A 12,595-nucleotide genomic window follows, 5' to 3' on the forward strand; every position below is an offset into this window, starting at 1 on the left:
TGCATGTTCAGGGACATCATTTTAACTTTCGGTTTGCACCCAAGTCCCGAACTTAGAGATATTTTTGGTTTCTCACCAACCAATTCGACTTGCCTTCATCTCTTGTTAGGTTTATAATATCAATACTCGAACTTATATGCATGTTCAGGGACATCATATTAACTTTCGGTTTGTACCCAAGTCCCGAACTTAGTGATATTTTTGGTTTTGGACCAACCAATTCGACTTGCCTTCATCTCTTGTTAGGTTTATAATATCAATACTCGAACTTATATGCATGTTCAGGGACATCATTTTAACTTTCGGTTTGCACCCAAGTCCCGAACTTAGTGATATTTTTGGTTTTGGACCAACCAATTCGACTTGCCTTCATCTCTTGTTAGGTTTATAATATCAATACTCGAACTTATATGCATGTTCAGGGACATCATTTTAACTTTCGGTTTGTACCCAAGTCCCGAACTTAGAGATATTTTTGGTTTCGGACCAACCAATTCGACTTGCCTTCATCTCTTGTTAGGTTTATAATATCAATACTCGAACTTATATGCATGTTCAGGGACATCATTTTAACTTTCGGTTTGTACCCAAGTCCCGAACTTAGAGATATTTTTGGTTTCTCAACAACCAATTCGACTTGCCTTCATCTCTTGTTAGGTTTATAATATCAATACTCGAACTTATATGCATGTTCAGGGACATCATTTTAACTTTCGGTTTGTACCCAAGTCCCGAACTTAGAGATATTTTTGGTTTCTCAACAACCAATTCGACTTGCCTTCATCTCTTGTTAGGTTTATAATATCAATACTCGAACTTATATGCATGTTCAGGGACATCATATTAACTTTTGGTTTGCGCACAAGTCCCGAACTTAGTGATATTTTTGGTTTTGGACCAACCAATTCGACTTGCCTTCATCTCTTGTTAGGTTTATAATATCAATACTCGAACTTATATGCATGTTCAGGGACATAATTTTAACTTTCGGTTTGTACCCAAGTCCCGAACTTAGAGATATTTTTGGTTTCTCAACAACCAATTCGACTTGCCTTCATCTCTTGTTAGGTTTATAATATCAATACTCGAACTTATATGCATGTTCAGGGACATCATTTTAACTTTCGGTTTGTACCCAAGTCCCGAACTTAGAGATATTTTTGGTTTCTCAACAACCAATTCGACTTGCCTTCATCTCTTGTTAGGTTTATAATATCAATACTCGAACTTATATGCATGTTCAGGGACATCATATTAACTTTTGGTTTGCGCACAAGTCCCGAACTTAGTGATATTTTTGGTTTTGGACCAACCAATTCGACTTGCCTTCATCTCTTGTTAGGTTTATAATATCAATACTCGAACTTATATGCATGTTCAGGGACATCATATTAACTTTTGGTTTGCGCACAAGTCCCGAACTTAGTGATATTTTTGGTTTTGGACCAACCAATTCGACTTGCCTTCATCTCTTGTTAGGTTTATAATATCAATACTCGAACTTATATGCATGTTCAGGGACATCATTTTAACTTTCGGTTTGCACCCAAGTCCCGAACTTAGAGATATTTTTGGTTTCTTATCAACCAATTCGACTTGCCTTCATCTCTTGTTAGGTTTATAATATCAATACTCGAACTTATATGCATGTTCAGGGACATCATTTTAACTTTCGGTTTGCACCCAAGTCCCGAACTTAGAGATATTTTTGGTTTCTCACCAACCAATTCGACTTGCCTTCATCTCTTGTTAGGTTTATAATATCAATACTCGAACTTATATGCATGTTCAGGGACATCATATTAACTTTCGGTTTGTACCCAAGTCCCGAACTTAGTGATATTTTTGGTTTTGGACCAACCAATTCGACTTGCCTTCATCTCTTGTTAGGTTTATAATATCAATACTCGAACTTATATGCATGTTCAGGGACATCATTTTAACTTTCGGTTTGCACCCAAGTCCCGAACTTAGTGATATTTTTGGTTTTGGACCAACCAATTCGACTTGCCTTCATCTCTTGTTAGGTTTATAATATCAATACTCGAACTTATATGCATGTTCAGGGACATCATTTTAACTTTCGGTTTGTACCCAAGTCCCGAACTTAGAGATATTTTTGGTTTCGGACCAACCAATTCGACTTGCCTTCATCTCTTGTTAGGTTTATAATATCAATACTCGAACTTATATGCATGTTCAGGGACATCATTTTAACTTTCGGTTTGCACCCAAGTCCCGAACTTAGAGATATTTTTGGTTTCGGACCAACCAATTCGACTTGCCTTCATCTCTTGTTAGGTTTATAATATCAATACTCGAACTTATATGCATGTTCAGGGACATCATATTAACTTTCGGTTTGTACCCAAGTCCCGAACTTAGTGATATTTTTGGTTTAGGACCAACCAATTCGACTTGCCTTCATCTCTTGTTAGGTTTATAATATCAATACTCGAACTTATATGCATGTTCAGGGACATCATTTTAACTTTCGGTTTGCACCCAAGTCCCGAACTTAGTGATATTTTTGGTTTTGGACCAACCAATTCGACTTGCCTTCATCTCTTGTTAGGTTTATAATATCAATACTCGAACTTATATGCATGTTCAGGGACATCATTTTAACTTTCGGTTTGTACCCAAGTCCCGAACTTAGAGATATTTTTGGTTTCTCAACAACCAATTCGACTTGCCTTCATCTCTTGTTAGGTTTATAATATCAATACTCGAACTTATATGCATGTTCAGGGACATCATTTTAACTTTCGGTTTGTACCCAAGTCCCGAACTTAGAGATATTTTTGGTTTCTCAACAACCAATTCGACTTGCCTTCATCTCTTGTTAGGTTTATAATATCAATACTCGAACTTATATGCATGTTCAGGGACATCATTTTAACTTTCGGTTTGCACCCAAGTCCCGAACTTAGTGATATTTTTGGTTTTTGACCAACCAATTCGACTTGCCTTCATCTCTTGTTAGGTTTATAATATCAATACTCGAACTTATATGCATGTTCAGGGACATCATATTAACTTTCGGTTTGTACCCAAGTCCCGAACTTAGTGATATTTTTGGTTTTGGACCAACCAATTCGACTTGCCTTCATCTCTTGTTAGGTTTATAATATCAATACTCGAACTTATATGCATGTTCAGGGACATCATTTTAACTTTCGGTTTGCACCCAAGTCCCGAACTTAGTGATATTTTTGGTTTTGGACCAACCAATTCGACTTGCCTTCATCTCTTGTTAGGTTTATAATATCAATACTCGAACATATATGCATGTTCAGGGACATCATTTTAACTTTCGGTTTGCACCCAAGTCCCGAACTTAGAGATATTTTTGGTTTCGGACCAACCAATTCGACTTGCCTTCATCTCTTGTTAGGTTTATAATATCAATACTCGAACTTATATGCATGTTCAGGGACATCATATTAACTTTTGGTTTGCGCACAAGTCCCGAACTTAGTGATATTTTTGGTTTTGGACCAACCAATTCGACTTGCCTTCATCTCTTGTTAGGTTTATAATATCAATACTCGAACTTATATGCATGTTCAGGGACATCATTTTAACTTTCGGTTTGTACCCAAGTCCCGAACTTAGAGATATTTTTGGTTTTGGACCAACCAATTCGACTTGCCTTCATCTCTTGTTAGGTTTATAATATCAATACTCGAACTTATATGCATGTTCAGGGACATCATATTAACTTTTGGTTTGCGCACAAGTCCCGAACTTAGAGATATTTTTGGTTTTGGACCAACCAATTCGACTTGCCTTCATCTCTTGTTAGGTTTATAATATCAATACTCGAACTTATATGCATGTTCAGGGACATCATTTTAACTTTTGGTTTGTACCCAAGTCCCGAACTTAGAGATATTTTTGGTTTCTTATCAACCAATTCGACTTGCCTTCATCTCTTGTTAGGTTTATAATATCAATACTCGAACTTATATGCATGTTCAGGGACATCATATTAACTTTCGGTTTGTACCCAAGTCCCGAACTTAGTGATATTTTTGGTTTTGGACCAACCAATTCGACTTGCCTTCATCTCTTGTTAGGTTTATAATATCAATACTCGAACTTATATGCATGTTCAGGGACATCATTTTAACTTTCGGTTTGCACCCAAGTCCCGAACTTAGAGATATTTTTGGTTTCGGACCAACCAATTCGACTTGCCTTCATCTCTTGTTAGGTTAACAAAATTTTTAATGCAATTGCATGTATTTTGTGAGCTTATGGGTGAGGGATTTATGTAGCGGACTTAGAGAAATTTTTGAAGTCCAAACATTCAATTTGGACTCCATACTCCATTGCTCCTCTAAGAGGTACCTAGTACCCCGTACCGAAGCAACCGTCACGTTTGAACTTTCCACTAGGAGGTGCAGCCATCACTCGACATGTTAATCATTATCACCCCATACTACTCTCTATATCCGGATACGGCGCTAACCCGATTGCTTGCCCCGACAGCAATCGACCCACTCGTAAGCGGGTTACCCGTAGGTAAGTCAACGATGCGTATTGCCCCCTTCAAGCAAACCGATCATCACTCCGTGGAGGAGTAATGACGGACCCGTACCGGTATCAACTGCATATGATCAACATTCTTATGAACCCACACACTCTTCGCTTATATGCTCAGTAACATTTCAATTCTCTCTCTGTCTTTCGTTTTCCAACTCATTCATCGTGCATACTGAACACACCCGGAAAGGTGCGACAGTACACACGAATACACCACCAAGCATGGGTCGCCTGAGAGGATCGATGCGAACGCATCTCTACAACTCGCAGCTCCCAGCCTGAAGTCCCGTCGTTTGCGGGCGGTCGGTAGGCATCGAAACTAGTCAAGTCCACGGTCGGCGAGGTCAGCTGCCACCAGTGTTCCCTATGGTCAGGTACTAACACGTGCGGTGCGACCCTGCGCGATGCGGCCAAGTCTAGAAGCGGGGATGAGGCGCCAGGCTGCGAGGCAGCGCCAGCGTATCTCGGAGGGTTGTTAGGCCCGCTAGCTTACGATTGCCTATGGGGGTTTGAAGCGCTATCAGCTCGGATTGGTTACGACCTTAGAGGCGTTCAGGCATAATCCAGCGGACGTAGCGTCATACCAAAGTCCGGTCGAACTAGTATTGAGCCAGTGGTCCGTACCTGTGGTTCCTCTCGTACTGCACAGGAATTCCGTTAAGATAGCACAAATGCACACACCAGTAGGGTAAAACTAACCTGTCTCACGACGGTCTAAACCCAGCTCACGTTCCCTTGAAAGGGTGAACAATCCTACGCTTTGGGAATTTTGCTTCACAATGATAGGAAGAGCCGACATCGAAGGATCAAAAAGTCACGTCGCTATGAACGCTTGGCGACCACAAGCCAGTTATCCCTGTAGTTGCGATCGGTCAGCCGAAGTGAGCAGACGTGCCTGTGCTGTGCTCCGTGAGGAAAAAATTTTTTCGTGTTATTCAGCGAATTCAATAGTTAGGGTGGTGAATTTACGTGTGCGGCCCCCGATCTTGGTCCTACGCCCCCCCTCCGAGTTTTTCCGGAAAATTCGGAAAATTGAGGGAGTTTTTCGCGGGATGGTTTTTCGCGAATATTAAGAAAAGTAGTGGACCGATCGGGCCAAATGAGGTCTTAAAAGAAGCGGGCCAGTGTGCCGCATGTTTTTGAGAAGGAAAAACTTTGAAAAGTATGGAGTTCAGTTTATAGTGAGTGATTAAAAAGTGAAAATTGAACTTAAAATAGCCAGTGTAGCTTAAGAGCTAGAAGAGAGCTGCCATACAAAGATTTGTGCGTTTCTTGGAGGAGAACAATTCCAGAAAGTTTCAAGACAATCGAGTGAAAACTGGCGGAGTTACAGGGCGGCAAAGTTTCGCACCAAAAAAGGACGCCGTTTTTCGCCTTCCGAAAATGGCGGCGTGTGTGTGAAAAAAGCCGTTAAAAACCGTTAAAAACCGTTAAAAACTGGTCCCTGTACCACCAACACCCGGACGGAACATTTTGTGCGGAGCACCCGGTGTTCGGACGGGTTGTTCAGAGTGTCCGCCCTGGTTTCCCGAGAGTTCCCGGCGGGCCCACTGGCCGCTTTTTGGAGGTTCGGCCGGCCAGTCAACCGATCCGGGCGTGCGACCCCTCCATCGACGCGTCTCGGTAAGTGGAAACTGGGAGTGACCATCCCGCCCCCCTCCCACCCACCCACCACCCCCTGGAGCGGAAAAACACCCTCACAAACGGGTTTTCCGCGTTTTCCCGGGGAAGGAAGGGAGATAGCGTCTTGGGGTCTTCGGGAGAGTTGTTCGGGTGGACCCCCCCCACCCACCCCCCTGGAAAACCGACCGATTTTCCACCACCAGGGGGCGCTACAGCCAGGAAAAGCCACCGGTTGAAGAGTTTTCCGACCCTCACGGGAAAACCGGGCTTTTCCCGATAGGGGTTTATATGGGGCACGGAGCCCGATTTTAAAGGAGAATACCCCCCCGCAAGGATTTCCCCCCACCCCCCCTGGAAAATAGGGTTTTTCCGGGCAGCCCCCCTTTCCAAACTATCAACTGGACCCGGGCAAGTGGGGTGTCCAACGACGCAGCTCAACGGTACGAAGTGAACGCACACCCCCCCGCCCCGCCCCCAACTACCCCAACCACCCACCAACCCCCCGGAGCCGTAAAACCGGTTATCTTAGCGGTTTTCCGCAATTTTCCCGGGGAAAGAAGGGAGATAGCGTCTTGGGGTCTTCGGTGGAGTTGTTCGGGTGGACCCCCCCCCACCCACCCCCCTGGAAAACCGACCGATTTTCCACCACCAGGGGGCGCTACAGCCAGGAAAAGCCACCGGTGGAAGAGTTTTCCGACACTCACGGGAAAACCGGGCTTTTCCCGATAGGGGTTTATATGGGGCACGGAGCCCGATTTTAAAGGAGAATACCCCCCCGCAAGGATTTCCCCCCACCCCCCCTGGAAAATAGGGTTTTTCCGGGCAGCCCCCCTTTCCATACTATCAACCGAACCCGGGCAAGTGGGGTGTCCAACGACGCAGCTCAACGGTACGAAGCGAACGCACACCCCCCCGCCCCGCCCCCACCTACCCCCACCACCTACCAACCCCACGAAGCGGAAAAACCGGTTTTTAAGCGGTTTTCCGCGGTTTTCCCGGGGAAGGAAGGGAGATAGCGTCTTGGGGTCTTCGGTGGAGTTGTTCGGGTGGACCCCCCCCACCCACCCCCCTGGAAAACCGACCGATTTTCCACCACCAGGGGGCGCTACAGCCAGGAAAAGCCACCGGTTGAAGAGTTTTCCGACCCTCACGGGAAAACCGGGCTTTTCCCGATAGGGGTTTATATGGGGGACGGAGCCCGATTTTAAAGGAGAATACCCCCCCGCAAGGATTTCCCCCCACCCCCCCTGGAAAATAGGGTTTTTCCGGGCAGCCCCCCTTTCCAAACTATCAACTGAACCCGGGCAAGTGGGGTGTCCAACGACGCAGCTCAACGATAGGAAGCGAACGCACACCCCCCCGCCCCGCTCCCACCTACCCCCACCACCTACCAACCCCCCGAAGCGGAAAAATCGGTTTTTAAGCGGTTTTCCGCGGTTTTCCCGGGGAAGGAAGGGAGATAGCGGTCTTGTGTGGAAGAGAAAGTTGCTCGTTAGGGAAATTTCCATCAATCCCCATCTTTAGAACCTGGATTTCCCGACTTCGGCCGGAAAAGTCAAATTTTCCTGGCACCATTTTCCGGCCGGATAGTACGAAGTTGGGTGTCCAGCGACGCGGCTTGGAGTAAGGAAGGTAGAAAACATCACCCCGCCCCGCTCCCACCTACCACCACCCCCCTGGAGCCGGAAAACCTGTTTCTCCGAGGGTTTCCGTGAGTTTTCCGGGGGAAGGAGCGGAGCTAGCTGATCCAGAGCCGCAGGGGATAGTAGGCGAGACCCATTACTCGCTTATGAGTGCGCCGTATAAATTACGGCCTAGAAAAGGGTCGGTGGTGGCTACCCAGCCACCAGTGTATGAGCGTCCGGCCACGCCCACGATGGAGCTTTGCTACTCCAGCGACGAAGATGAAATGAATAACACCATCATTGCGACGTCGGGGCGCGAAGCAGGGGAGGCGGTCATGGAGCTGGAGCAACCAACAGCCTTAGTGCTAACACCATCGGCATCTCCTGCTCCGGAGGCAGTTGGTGGGACCATCGACGCGGGAAGCTGGGCATTGCTGATGGCACAGCTGCAAAGTATCGCCGCCCAGCTCACAACCGCGCTGGAGGAGTTGCGTTCTTGCCGTGAGGAGAACTCAGCACTTCGACGCGAAAACGAGTTGTTGCGCACGGGCACTCGTTCAGTGCTCGAGTTGCAAACTGCGGCGATACACGGCAGTAACCGGGAGTCTGCCCGGAAGCGTCTGCAGCGGCAAAGGCAGCGACAGCGAGAAAAGCAGCAGCAGCAGCAGCAGCAGCAGCAGCAGCAACGTCAGCTGCAGCAGAAGCAGCAGCAGCAGCAGCAACAGCAGCAGCAGCAGCGTCAGCAGCAGCAGCAGCAGCAGCTGCGTCAGCAGCAGCAGCAGCAGCAACAGCAGCGTCAGCCTCAACAGCAGCCGCAGCAGAAGCAGCAGCAGCAACAGCCGCAGCAGCAGCCGCAGCAACAGCAGCTCTGGACGACGGTGGTGAAAGGCCGCTCGTCCAAGCGGCAATGCCACCAGCCGCAGCAGCAGCAGCAGCAGCAACAGCAGCGAGGCGAGCGATACGTGCCACCGCAGCTTCGCACACCGCAGCAGCAGCAGCAGCAGCGTCCGCAGCAGCAGCAGCAACAACATCAGCAGCAGTCCAAGGGGCGTCCTGTACGACCTGACCGCATCGCGGTGGTTCCGGGTGCGAACAAAACCTGGACGGAGATGTACGTTAAACTACGTACGTCTCAGGAGCTGCAGGACGTCCGGGCGGACATCGGGATGGGGCGTCGGACCGCGCAAGGCCACCTGATAGTCCCGCTGCGCAAGAACGTGGATAGCGCGGAGCTGGCTCGCCGCATTCAGCTGGCGCTCGGCGAGGATGGCGTGGCCCGGGTCGTGACGGAGATGGGAGAAGTTCTCGTCACAAACGTCGACCCCTTGGCTCAGGAGAGCGACGTGGAGCTCGCCATCAAGCAGCAGCTAGGAGCGGAGCCGGGTATTGCGCGGGTCGAGCTGTGGGAGCTCCGCGATGGCACGAAGCGGGCTCGAGTGCGGCTTCCACTCGGAAAGGCTCGGCTTCTGATTGGCCAGAAGCTTACTCTGTGCCAGTGTGTAAGCGGCATCCGCGAGGTCCCGAAGAAGCCGCTTGACCTTCAGCGCTGCTTCCGCTGCTTGCTGACGGGGCACCTGGCGCGAGATTGTCGTGCCCCCACTGACCGATCGGGTCAGTGCCTGCAGTGTGGCGAGGTAGGCCACCGCATCAGCCAGTGCACCGCGGCGGCTAGGTGCATATTCTGCCAGGGGCCCCATCGCGTGGGCCATTCATCGTGCCCCCAGAACCCGCAATGGCGGGCGTAATGCGGGTGATGCAGGCCAACCTGGGTGGTGGACGCATCGCCCAGGACCTGGCCTTGCAGACAGCCCGCACAAAGCGGGCCGACGTGCTGTTGCTGTCGGAGGTTTACCGGCCTCCAGATGGTAGCGGTAACTGGGTGGTCGACTCGTCGGGGCGAGCAGCTGTGGTGGCGACCGGCCATCTCCCAATCCAGCGGGTCTGGCGCTGTGCCATGCCCGGATTGGCAGCAGCGCAGATCGGAGGGGTGGTTTACATCAGCTGCTACGCCCCTCCGCGTCTCAACACCAGCGAGTTCGAGCAGTTACTGGAGGCGGTGGAGTTGGAGGCCCAACCTCACCCGCGTATCGTCTTGGCAGGCGATTTTAACGCCTGGAACGAGGAGTGGGGTAGCCAGCGTTCTACCTGGCGCGGTGAAGAGCTGCTTGATACCGTCAGGCAGCTGGGCCTTGTGGTCCTGAACCAAGGCTCGGTCCCGACGTTCGTGGGCAACGGAGTCGCCACTCCCAGTGTCGTGGATGTGTCTTTTGCGAGCGCATCCATCGCTCGTCCGTACACTTGGGAGGTGGCAGCAGACACCGCCGCGTGCCACTACACGGCATCGGACCATCGGTATATCTTCTTCACCGTGGGGCCTCCAACTCGTGACCAGCAGCAGCAGCAGCAGCAGCAGCAGCAGCAGCAGCAGCAGCAGCAGCAGCAGCAGCACCAGCAGCAGCAGCAGCAGCAGCAACAGCAGCAGCAGCAGCAGCAGCAGCAGCAGCATCATCGTCAGCGGGGACAGGGGTCCTCAACGTCGTCCACCACTTTCCGGCACGCTGGCCGTAGATGGAAGACGACGCAGTTTTCGGTCGAGGCATTCACAGCCGCACTCCAGACGGCCGGATTCCCGGAGCGAGCCGTGAGCCAGGAGGGGATGGTCGCCGCCATGTTCGATGCATGTGACGACACGATGGAGCGCGTCACCGTGTCACATCGTGACCCCCATCGCGACCTCTTCTGGTGGACCCCGGAGATTCTGCGTCTTCGGGAGGAGTGTGCGGCTGTGCACGAGAGAATGCTTCGTACGACCGATCTGCAGGAGCGCAGCGCCGTGGCCGCACATCATCGGTCGGCGAGGAGAGCGGTGGAGAAGGCTGTCCGGGCCAGCAAGCGTGCACAGCTTGATGAGCTGATACAACAGGCGGAGACCAATGAGTTTGGGGCCGGTTACCGGGTGGTAATGTCTCGCCTTCGTGGCAGCTTTGTGCCACCGGAGACAGACCGTGCCGTACTGGAACAGATTGCCAACGATCTGTTTCCAACTCATCCGCCTGTTGTCTGGCCGGACTCCGAATTGCCGAGTACGGACACCGAGGAGCAGAGGACATCGCTGACCCCCGTTACTGCGGACGAGCTGCTTAGCATCGTGGGAACAATGGCGAACAGGAAAGCGCCTGGATTGGACGGTATCCCCAATGCTGCGGTTAAGACGGCAATTAGGAAGTACCCGGAGGTTTTCGTCCGTTTGTACCAGGACTGCCTGGACCGGGGTGCGTTTCCAGCGCCCTGGAAGAGGCAGCGCTTGGTGCTGCTGCCAAAGCCTGGCAAACCTCCTGGGGAAAGCTCCTCCTACCGGCCGCTGTGCATGCTTGATGCACTCGGCAAGGTGTTGGAGCGCCTAATCCTTAACCGGCTGAACGAGTTCCTGGAGGAACCAGATGCGGAACGATTATCGGACGAACAGTACGGATTCCGGCGGGGCAGATCCACCATCAGTGCGATCCAGCGTGTTGTCGAAGCGGGCAGGAAGGCCATGTCCTTTCATCGTACCAATGCCCGAGACAAGCGCTGCCTGATGGTGGTTGCCCTGGACATCCGCAACGCGTTCAACTCTGCGCCTTGGCAGGCCATCGCCAGCGCGTTGAGGGACAAGGGGGTACCGTCGTCGCTGCAGAGGATGCTGAAAAGCTACTTCGAGGATCGGCGACTGGTTATCGACACCAGCGAGGGCCCCGTCGAGCGCAGCATCAGCGCGGGAGTTCCACAGGGTTCCATATTGGGACCCACGCTGTGGAACGTGCTGTATGACGGGGTCCTGGGTGTCCAGTTGCCTGAGGGGGCCGAGGTTATTGGCTACGCCGATGACCTTGTAGTCTTGGTCCCCGCAACGACACCCCAAGCCGCTTCCTCAACTGCTGAACGCGCCATCGCGGCGATCACGACCTGGCTGGACCGGAACCGTCTTTCGTTGGCTCCGGAGAAGACGGAAATGACGCTCATCTCCACCCTGAAGCGTCATCCGGTCGTCAGCATCAACATCGGGGGAGTGGTCGTGCAATCCCAGCGCTCCATCCGCTATCTTGGAGTTTGGTTGCACGACCACCTGTCATGGTTGCCGCACGTTCAGCAGGTTGCAGCGAAGGCCATGAGGGTTGCGGAAGCCATCACGCGCCTCATGCCGAACCACAGTGGCCCGAAGTCGTCTCGTGCCCGACTACTGGCGGCCGTAGCGGACTCCATACTTCGCTACGGGGCCCCAGTATGGTCGGAGGGATTGCAGTTGCAACAGTGTCACAGACTGGTGCAGCGTGTGCAGAGGACGACGGCCATTCGGGTGTGTCGGGCTTTCCGGACGGTGAGGGGAGAGACGGCCGTGCTGCTGGCCGGTCTCATCCCGATATGCCTGCTGATCGAGGAGGACAGCAGGGTGCATCATCGTCTGCAGGATCCTGCGAACGAACACTCGAGAGCGAGTGTAAAGAGCATGGAGCGCGACCGTACCTACGGGCAGTGGCAGCAGCAGTGGGACGCGAATGCTGCTAGAGAGGACGCCAGTCGGTTCACTCGGTGGACGTATCGAGTGATACCTGACGTGAGGACATGGCAGTCACGGAAACACGGAGACGTGACGTTCCAGTTGGCGCAGGTTTTGTCCGGTCACGGTTTTTTCCGTGACTACCTGTGCCGGATGGGCTTCACGTCGTCCCCGGACTGCCCCAGATGTCCTGGCGTCGCTGAGACGGCGGAACACGCCGTTTTCAGCTGCCCCAGGTTCGCCACTGAACGCGGAAGGC

This window comes from Anopheles maculipalpis (assembly GCF_943734695.1).
Source record: "Anopheles maculipalpis chromosome X unlocalized genomic scaffold, idAnoMacuDA_375_x X_unloc_1, whole genome shotgun sequence".
Classification (NCBI taxonomy): Eukaryota; Metazoa; Arthropoda; class Insecta; order Diptera; family Culicidae; genus Anopheles; species Anopheles maculipalpis.